Source organism: Gekko japonicus, unplaced genomic scaffold (assembly GCF_001447785.1).
Source record: "Gekko japonicus isolate JY-2015 unplaced genomic scaffold, Gekko_japonicus_V1.1 scaffold303, whole genome shotgun sequence".
NCBI classification, from domain to species: Eukaryota; Metazoa; Chordata; class Lepidosauria; order Squamata; family Gekkonidae; genus Gekko; species Gekko japonicus.
The window spans coordinates 73,138-82,261 of NW_015169180.1; positions in this window are offsets into that span (position 1 = coordinate 73,138).

Below are 9,124 nucleotides of genomic sequence, written 5' to 3' on the forward strand. Positions count from 1 at the left end.
ATTCCGTATATATAAAGAAGAATAATCTGCCTGGGGAAATAATAATGAGATTCTCGAAGAGGCATGTGAGGGATTCTATCCTGAGAGCAACTGCAGGGTCACCCTTGAAAATTGGGGACAATACTATCAGGATCTTGAAAGATATCCCATTTGAAATAAGACAAAGGAGAAAGAAATATAAAGATTTAATTCTTTTTCCTCATGCAAATGCAATCATGTACAGGTGGTTAATTTCAGAGGGCATAACCTTCAAACTTTAGGATAAAAAAGAAAAGATTGACTCTGTTTCCAAAACTTGGGAGTTTTTGAGAATCCAGTTGGGTGAGCCAGAGGAGGTGGATAAAGAGGAGAAGGACAGCAAGTCCAGTGGTGAGTTGGACTCGGGGTCTTCCGGGGAGGACTCCCTTTCTGAAAAAGGGACGGCTGCCCCTAAAAGTCCATACAAACTGAGGAAAAGACAAGAAAAGAAAAAATGAAGGCTGAAGGACTCTGAATTGCGCCTTTGAAAGTATAGCTTTTAATAATGAGATGCTCTGGGTGTTTTCTCTAACAGTTAAATCTAAGATTTAAAAAATATTTTAGCATGTCTGACTAAGTTCAAAAGATATTAGCGATTTAAGGAAAAATCTTGTACTCAAGCTGTTGTAATGATCTCCTACTCTTGGGGTTTTAGTTAGTAGTGGTTATCTTTTCTTTCTCCTTAATTGTAGTTCCCTTCCCCTAACTTCGTTGTAGTTTGTAGTCCAATTAAAAATGCAATTAAAAAATCCCCTTTGGGGGGGCCAAAAAAAGAGACTCCAGTCACTCTGGAGCATTTTGAGTCCTCAACAGACTGTCCCCCCCTTTTGATTAATTTTAATCAATTATATTTTTCTGCATACGTAGGGAGCTCCTAGGTATGCAGTAAAATATGATGGTGGGCCAGTTTTGTTACATTCATGTTATGTTAGGTCCAACAACTTTACTATTCTATATAGTGATAATTAGGAATTTATTTTGAAAGAGCTTTATTCTTAAATTAACTTTTTAGACAGGTTTCTGAATGCCACTTAGTTAGTTTTTGCAGTTTAGTATTTAAAAGAGACTTATAACCACACCCTAGAATTCTCTATTCACATGAAACCTCAGCTGCCAGTGACTTCCACAGTAGGGTTTTTTTCACTGAGGAAGCCTTATTTGAGCACACAGTTTTGCTATACATGTCCACTCCAATAACGCTGAACATGATAAATAAGGTTCCTGTTAAATCTTGCAATACACCTATGGGGGCTACTTTTCTCAAGGTTCATTGCAATGCAGTGCTGTAACTTTTAAAGATCAATAACCTTATGAGCAGGGCCTACCACATGGATCTTCTTAATTTAAAAAAATCACCTGGCTACAAGAAATGTGTGCATGGGGACAATATGGGGAGGGCATGTGCAACTGGTCTATATTTGTATGGATGCAGGCTGTTATAGAAGTGACATGGCATGAACTTAGGGCTGCCAGTTCCAGGTTGGGAAATGCCTGAAGAGTTTGGGGGTGGAGCCTGAGAAGGGTGGGGTCTGGGAAGGGGAGGGGAGGGACTTCAATGGGGTATAATGCCACAGATTCCACCTTCCAAAGCAGCAATTTTCTCCAGGTGGACTGATCTCTGTCAGTTGTAAGAGCAAGAGATCTCCAGCTACCACCTGGAGGCCAGCAACCTTAGATGAACTCTGAAAAAAGCAGAGTCTATTGAAAACATAGTCTTCATAGGATAAACTGATCCCATAAAGAGGACTTCAGATACTGTAAAATCCACTGTCCATAATTGTCCATTTAAGTAGCTTAAGATCTACCCCAGCTTTCCTACAACAGCATCCAAACATCTCTCCCCCTGAAGTGTGTGTCTTCTCCTGCTGTGTATGTGAAAGAAAAACTGGAATTAATGACATCTGACTTTCTGAATTTATTTTTATTTTTATTTTTGCAATCTAAAACGAAGCCATTTTTGCTTGGTATGGGAAAGAGCTGTCTCTAGATCTCAAAGGTTCTAAATGTGAAAGGAATTTTGGGCAGCAAGCTGATATGGCTGAAAAAAAACACCATCTTGGGAGAGAAGACTCTTCAGCATGGAGCCAAGTGAGTTCAGGATCGTTTAATTCAAAATCTCCACATAATTTCCTTTTATTTAAACCATTATTAAGAGATATCCTTCAGCTTATCACATGTGAAGCATAAGCTTCCCTCGGTATTAACTTTGACACATACCGAGCACTTCAGGGATTATATTAATTTAGGCAGCAGTACCTGATAGCGAGCATTTGATTGCACACAACGCAGATGGATTTACTCTTGTTATTGATTTGTTGGCAAATATATTGGGTGAAAATCCCTTGGTATTGCTGGAAGCTCTGCCTTCCACATATTATTGGATTTGAGAGCTATTTTCCTCTGTGTTTAAACTTGGCGATAGATTTCCAGAAAAAGAAGTGTCCAGGTGGAAGATGGAAAGGGAATGTTTGCTAGTAGTTTGATGAAATGGAAAGCTTTATTTGTTTTTATGGTCCCATTTACAAAGAGATTTTGATTGCATTAGCTTGGTTTTAGTGGTCTCTCTCTGTGCGTATTTTCTCTTTCTGCTTCCAGAGAATAAGGCAGCAGTGTTCTAAGTACTCTGCTAAAAAAATATACAGGATGAAATCTGAAATCAGTTACATTAATGGAAGCCTTATTTATTTTTTGCTTTCATTGCAAGTAAGACTAAGATTCAGCTGCAAACTGTACAAACATTTTGATTTATTTAAAACATTTTAAGACACTTTATTGCTCTTTTCAAAGTGGCTCACAAATTAAAAGCATAGAAGAAAAACAATATACAGTCAAATAATACACAGCCTACACAGGATGTTTAAGGTAGCCCACTGTATCGAATGAGAACAGCCTTTGTGATGTTTGATTTTGCTGCAGGACAGAAATATTTACTCAGGTAAGGAATACTTACTAGGTTCACAAATCAGAGATGGTTGTGTTTGAAACAATACACAATTGTTGCCTAAAAGGTACAGGGATGGGAGCAACTAGTTTCAGGGAAAAAAGAACTCATGAAGTCTATTATTCTAGCTAACAAACAGAAACCAGCAGGTACTCCACTTCGTGATACTAAACACAAATATCAGAGGGGGGAACATCATATTCCACAGTAATGTATACAATAAATGCACCACAGCCTTAATGCCTTCTTAAAGGGAATGGTCAGTGCCTTAAAGGGAATGGTCAACCACCCAGGTGGTGGCTGGAGATCTCCTGGCATTACAACTTATCTCCAGGCAACAGAGATCAGTTCACCTGGAGAAAATGGCCACTTTGGAAAATGGACGCTGTTGCTTTATACCCTACTGAGGTCTTTGCCCTCCCCAGACCCTGCTCTCTTCAGGCTCCACCTCCAAACTTTCCAGATATTTCCCAATCTGAAATTGGCAACTCTATCTGCCACAATTTTGTTCCATTCTTTCACCCATGCTCTTCAATATTTACATAAGGAGCTTTGGGGTTGGATGCTATCAATATGCAGATGGTACCCAGCTCTCTCGTTCATTATCCAAGCCTCCAGATATGTCACTCAGCTCTGTATTTGGATTAATATCCTGCCCTCCCCGCAAGTGGGCTCAGGGCAGGTTCCAACAATATAAAGTACAATATAGTTAATATAGATCCGGCTGAGGGCTTCTTTCGCGGTGTGCACCATTTGCTCTGCTTGCCCATTCGTCATGGGGTGGAACGGTGCCAACCTGATGTGACGGACGAGGTTCCTCTGTAGGAAGTCCTGGAATTCGATCTGATGTGACAGATGAGGTTCCTCTTTAGGAAGTCCTGGAATTCCGCCGCAGGGCTCTGGGGACAGCCACCCTCTCCCCCCACAGGAGACACTCTTAAGAGCCAACAGCTCATCCTGGCAGGTGGTGAATGCCGTGTACTCCAGGCCCGCCTTGGCCATGGGCCACCCCCTCACCACCCAGCCCAAGACCCAGGACACAATGGAGTCACGGGCTGAGCAGTGAGCAACGTTGGCATCCTGCAGGGGCGGTTCCGGGAAGCCCTCGAGCAAAAGGACCCAAGTAGCTGGAGTGGGATTGGCATCTGTGGATGGAAGGGGCAGGCAGCTGAGGGCATCTGCATGCCCCATAGCCTTGCCCGGGCAATGCACCAGGCAGTAATTGTAACCTGCCAGAAAGAGGGACCAGTGGAGGACTCTGGGTGACAGCACCGGGGGGGGGGTCTGTTTGTCCGCCGCCAAGAGGATGAGGAGTGGCTTATGGTCCATCACAACCGTAAAGGGGCACCCATACACAAAGTTGTGGAACTTTTTTACCCCAGCCACAATTGCCAAACCCTCGCAGTCGATCTGGGCGTAATTCCGCTCGGCGGCCAACAAGGTCCAGGAGTAGTAGACCACTGGGACCACTTGGCCATCAGGGAGAACATGGCTCAAGACTGCGGCTATGCCATAAGGGGAGGCATCACACACGAGGACTACTGGCAGGGACTCATCAAAATGAGCCAGCACCTCATTTGAGATCAGAAGCACCTTGACACCCCTGAATGCTGCCGACTCCAGGGGCCCCCAGGCCCATGGCACAGACTTGTCCAGTAGTCTGTGCAGGGGCTCAGCTACCACCGCCTTGTGGGGCAGAAAGGCGTGGTAAAAGTTTATTAGCCCTAGAAATGCCTGACGCTCTGCCTTTGTTTTGGGCATGGGGGGCTCCATGATGGCCTTGACTTTGTCTCTTGCAGGATGGAGGCCAGAGGCATCAACCTGGAACCCCAAGAAATCAACCTCCGGGACCCCAAGGAGGCACTTCTCCCTCTTAACCTTAGGCCTGCCGAGTCAAAGCAGTGGAGGATGGCGCGTAGACAGGAGGCGAATTCATCCGGGGTGGCCACAGTGATGAGGACATCATCAAAGAATGGTGTCACTCCAGGTATCCCTTTCAACAGAGAGTCCATAAGCTGTTGAAATATCCCGGGGGTGACGCTGACCCCAAACGGCAACCTCTTGACCTCCCAGGTGTGTTACTATGGTCTGGGCAGCAACCATGACCTCATCAACAGGAAGTTGCTGGTATGCTTACGCAAGATCCAGCTTGCCGAAGATCTTGGCCCCAGCTAAGGATGCTAATACATGACTCACAACCAGGACCGGGTAAGAGTGGTCGTGAAGGGCCTTGACCAGGATCGGGTAATAGTGGTCATGAAGGTCCTTATTTAAAGTACAATTATAGTCTGTGGAGATGCAGACGTCGCTGTTAGGCTTCACGGGGGTAACTATAGGAGTCTCCCACAGTGCATGCGAGATGGGTTCAAGGACCCCTTGTGCCACCAAGCGATCAAGTTCCACGTCAATTTTTGGCCACAACGCAAGCGGGGTGCTGCAGAACTGCATGCGGACGGGGGCAACCATGGGGTCGAGCTGAAGCAAAACCAGGGGGCCCTTATAACAACCCAGAGCCCCATCAAAGACCACGGGGAATTCCCTGCAAACCTCAGCAAAATCCCTCGAAACACATTTCCTCACTCCCCCAATCGTGATGCCCAGCAGTGCGAACCAGGCCTGCCTCAAGAGGCTAACTAAATTTTCCTCCACCACAATCAACTCCAGTTAGCCCACAAATCCCTGGTACTTCACCCGGAAGGTCCCCACTCCCCGAATTGGAACTGGGTTCCTTTGGAAGTCCACGACGTTCAAGGGTGAAGGATGCAGGCAGGGGCCCCCATTCGGACAGAGTCTGTTGAGCGTCTCCACCAATATGATGGATGCCACTGACCCAGAGTCAACTTCCATTGAGCGGGGGGGGGGGCCCTCAATCTGAACTTGGACCTGTATCTTTGGGGCTGCAGATGCATTGGGGAGGCATAGTACCTGGAATGAGGGTTGGCTGGTCAGGAGGTAGAGGTCATCTGTTTCCGAAGTGGCCTCATAGTGTGTGGAGGTCTGGTGGCACAGTTGCGGCTGTGGAGGCGGGTTCCGGTGGCTCTTGGATCGGCATACACGGGTGAGGTGTCCCTGTTTCCCACACGTGTGGCAGATGGCGTTGCGGAACCGGCATGACTTGCGCTCGTGTGCGTCTCTGCAGATGGCACACATGGCATGCCTGGCAGGTGCCTGGATTCTCCGGCAGCTCCCGGCAGCTCCCGGCAGCTCCCGGCAGCTTCCTGCAGCTGGAAGGATGGATGAGACGGATGTCATTTTCGTCCGAGTTCTCTGGCACTGGGTCAGGGAGCTCTAAGTGGAACGCTGCTGGGGTACGGTCATGGGGAGAGGCCTCGTAAGCGAAGGCAAGTTGTAGAACATCCTCGATTTTGAGGTCGGTGGTGCCGATCAGCTTGCAGTGGAGTTTTACATCGCTGGTTCCCCAGACAAACTGGGTCAAGATGTTCACCTTGGTGAAACCTCACTCCATTGCATGTTGGTGCAGGGCAGCCATGAAAGCAGCGGCCGTCTCGACGGGCTTCTGGGTGCGCCCCTGGAACACCATCCTCCTGGCCATTGTCATTGGTTTGGGCATGAAGTATCTTGTTAAGGCTTCAACAATTTCCTTGTAGGGGCATTCGAGGATAGCCTTAGGGGCCAGGAGGTTCTTTGCGAGCCGGATGGTGGCCATTCCTCACGAACCGAGAAGGAGGGCCCGTCTCTTGCCAGCATCTGTTACCTCATGGTAGGCTAGGTAGCAGGTCAACTGGTCTGTCCACAAATCCCTGAACTCAGGGTGTGTGAGGTCGAAGACTTCGAGGTGTCCTGGAGCCAATGCCATGACTCTAGCGTGGTGCAGGGAGTGGTGTCTGGGAGAGCCAGGTGCTGTGCGGCGCTGCTCAGGAGTGGTGCGGTGGCTACCTCTGGATCGGTGCTCAGTTCTGCGCTGGATGGAGAGTCAGGCCCGCTCATCGGGATCCCACCTTCGTCGCCACTGTAAAGTACTGGGTTCGCCACATGGAGACTCAGACTACGACATGCGTTCAGACGCATTTATTGTACTTCACACACAAGACAGACCAGCCCTGCAAGGGCCAACTATATACACACCACCCCGCACACCCAGGGTCCCAATAGGAGGGTTTGAATTTCCTGCCAGAGGCCTATTGGTGGACACAAGGAGGTTTAGGATCTAAAGTTCCCTTTGTGTCTGGGAACCAAGGTCCCAACTTAGCTGCGGACCCCTGGTGGTGGTCCGCGTACATAACAGGAGGGATCCTGCCTCAAGAGGCAGCCACTTTGAGACTGTCTGCCATTTTGTGGTGACACACACAAACCATTCTCAACCTTCCTAAAATAGCTGCAATTTCAACAAACTTGAGGACTCCTGCACTTAATCAACTTCAGGTTAGGGTTAAAAACAGGGTTAGAAACAAAGTGGGAGTTATATTTAACTCATCTTCCCTTTTTTGAGTGATATGGTGGCCAGTGACATTCCTAAGAAACTGAGGGACATTTTACAGGTGAGTACTGAAGCATTTATATTAATGTAGTAAATTATTATACTAGTTCTCACCTTCACACACGCACTCAGGCCAATTTCAAAAGCATGTTTGAGCTCCTCATTTCTAGATATATTATAATTTTGTATCAAAAAAAGGTACTTAATAGGCTTTGGCTGTAGAAAACACAGCAGGATTTTAATACTTAAAAGAGGGAAGTTTCAGCTTAAAGACCTAATTTACGAAAATGCCATAATTAACAAATGAGTTTTTGACATATTAAATCTTGACAAAATTTGATCCCTGAAGAGTATAGAAAAAGAAGAAGAGAAGAAGAGATTGGATTTATACCCCACCCTTCACTACCCAAGGGAGTCTCAGAGTGGCTTACAAACTCCTTTTCCTTCCCCCCCCCCACAACAGACACCCTGTGAGGTAAGTGGGGCTGAGAGAGCTCTGCGAGAAACAGCTCTTTTTTCAAGAACAGCTGTGCCAGAACTATGGTTTGCCCAAGGTTATCCAGCAGGTGCAAGTGGAGGAGTGGGGAATCCTCCCACAGTGCATGCGAGATGGGTTCAAGGACCCCTTGTGCCACCAAGCGGTCAAGTTACACGTCAATTTTTGGCCACAACGCAAGCGGGGTGCTGCAGAACTGCATGCGGATGGGGGCAACCATGGGGTCGAGCTGAAGCAAAACCAGGGGGCCCTTATAACAACCCAGAGCCGCATCAAAGACCACAGGGAATTCCCCACAAACCTCAGCAAAATCCCTCGAAGCACATTTCCTCACTCCCCCAATCGTGATGCCCAGCAGTGTGAACCAGGCCTGCCCCAAGAGGCTAACTAAATTTCCCTCCACCACAATCAACTCTAGTTAGCCCACAAATCCCCGGTACTTCACCCGGAAGGTCCCCACTCCCCGAATTGGAACTGGGTTCCTTTGGAAGTCCATGACATTCAAGGGCGAAGGATGCAGGCAGGGTCCCCCATTTGGACAGAGTCTGTTGAGCATCTCCACCAATATGATGGATGCCACTGACCCAGAGTCAACTTCCATTGAGCGGGGGGGGGGGGCTAAATCAACTTGGACCTGTATCTTCGGGGCTGCAGATGCATTGGGGAGGCACAGTACCTGGAATGAGGGTTGGCTGGTCAGGAGGTAGAGGTCATCTGTTTCCGAAGTGGCCTCATAGTGTGTGGAGGTCTGATGGCACAGTTGCGGCTGTGGAGGCGGGTTCCGGTGGCTCTTGGATCAGCATACACGAGTGAGGTGTCCCTGTTTCCCACACATGTAGCAGATGGCGTTGCGGAACCGGCATGACTTGCACTCGTGTGCTTCTCCGCAGATGGCACACATGGCATGCCCGGCAGGTTTCACGGTGTGCCCGGATTCTCCGGCAGCTCCCAGCAGCTTCCTGCAGCTGGAAGGGTGGATGAGATGGATGTCATCCTCGTCCGAGTTCTCTGGCGCTGGGTCAGGGAGCTCTAAGTGGAACGCTGCTGGGGGACGGTCATGGGGAGAGGCCTCGTAAGCGAAGGCAAGTTGTAGCACATCCTCTATTTTGACGTCGGTGGTGCCGATCAGCTTGCAGTGGAGTTTTACATCGCTGGTTCCCCAGACAAACTGGGTCAAGATGTTCACCTTGGTGAAACCGCACTCCATTTCATGTTGGTGCAGGGCGGCCAT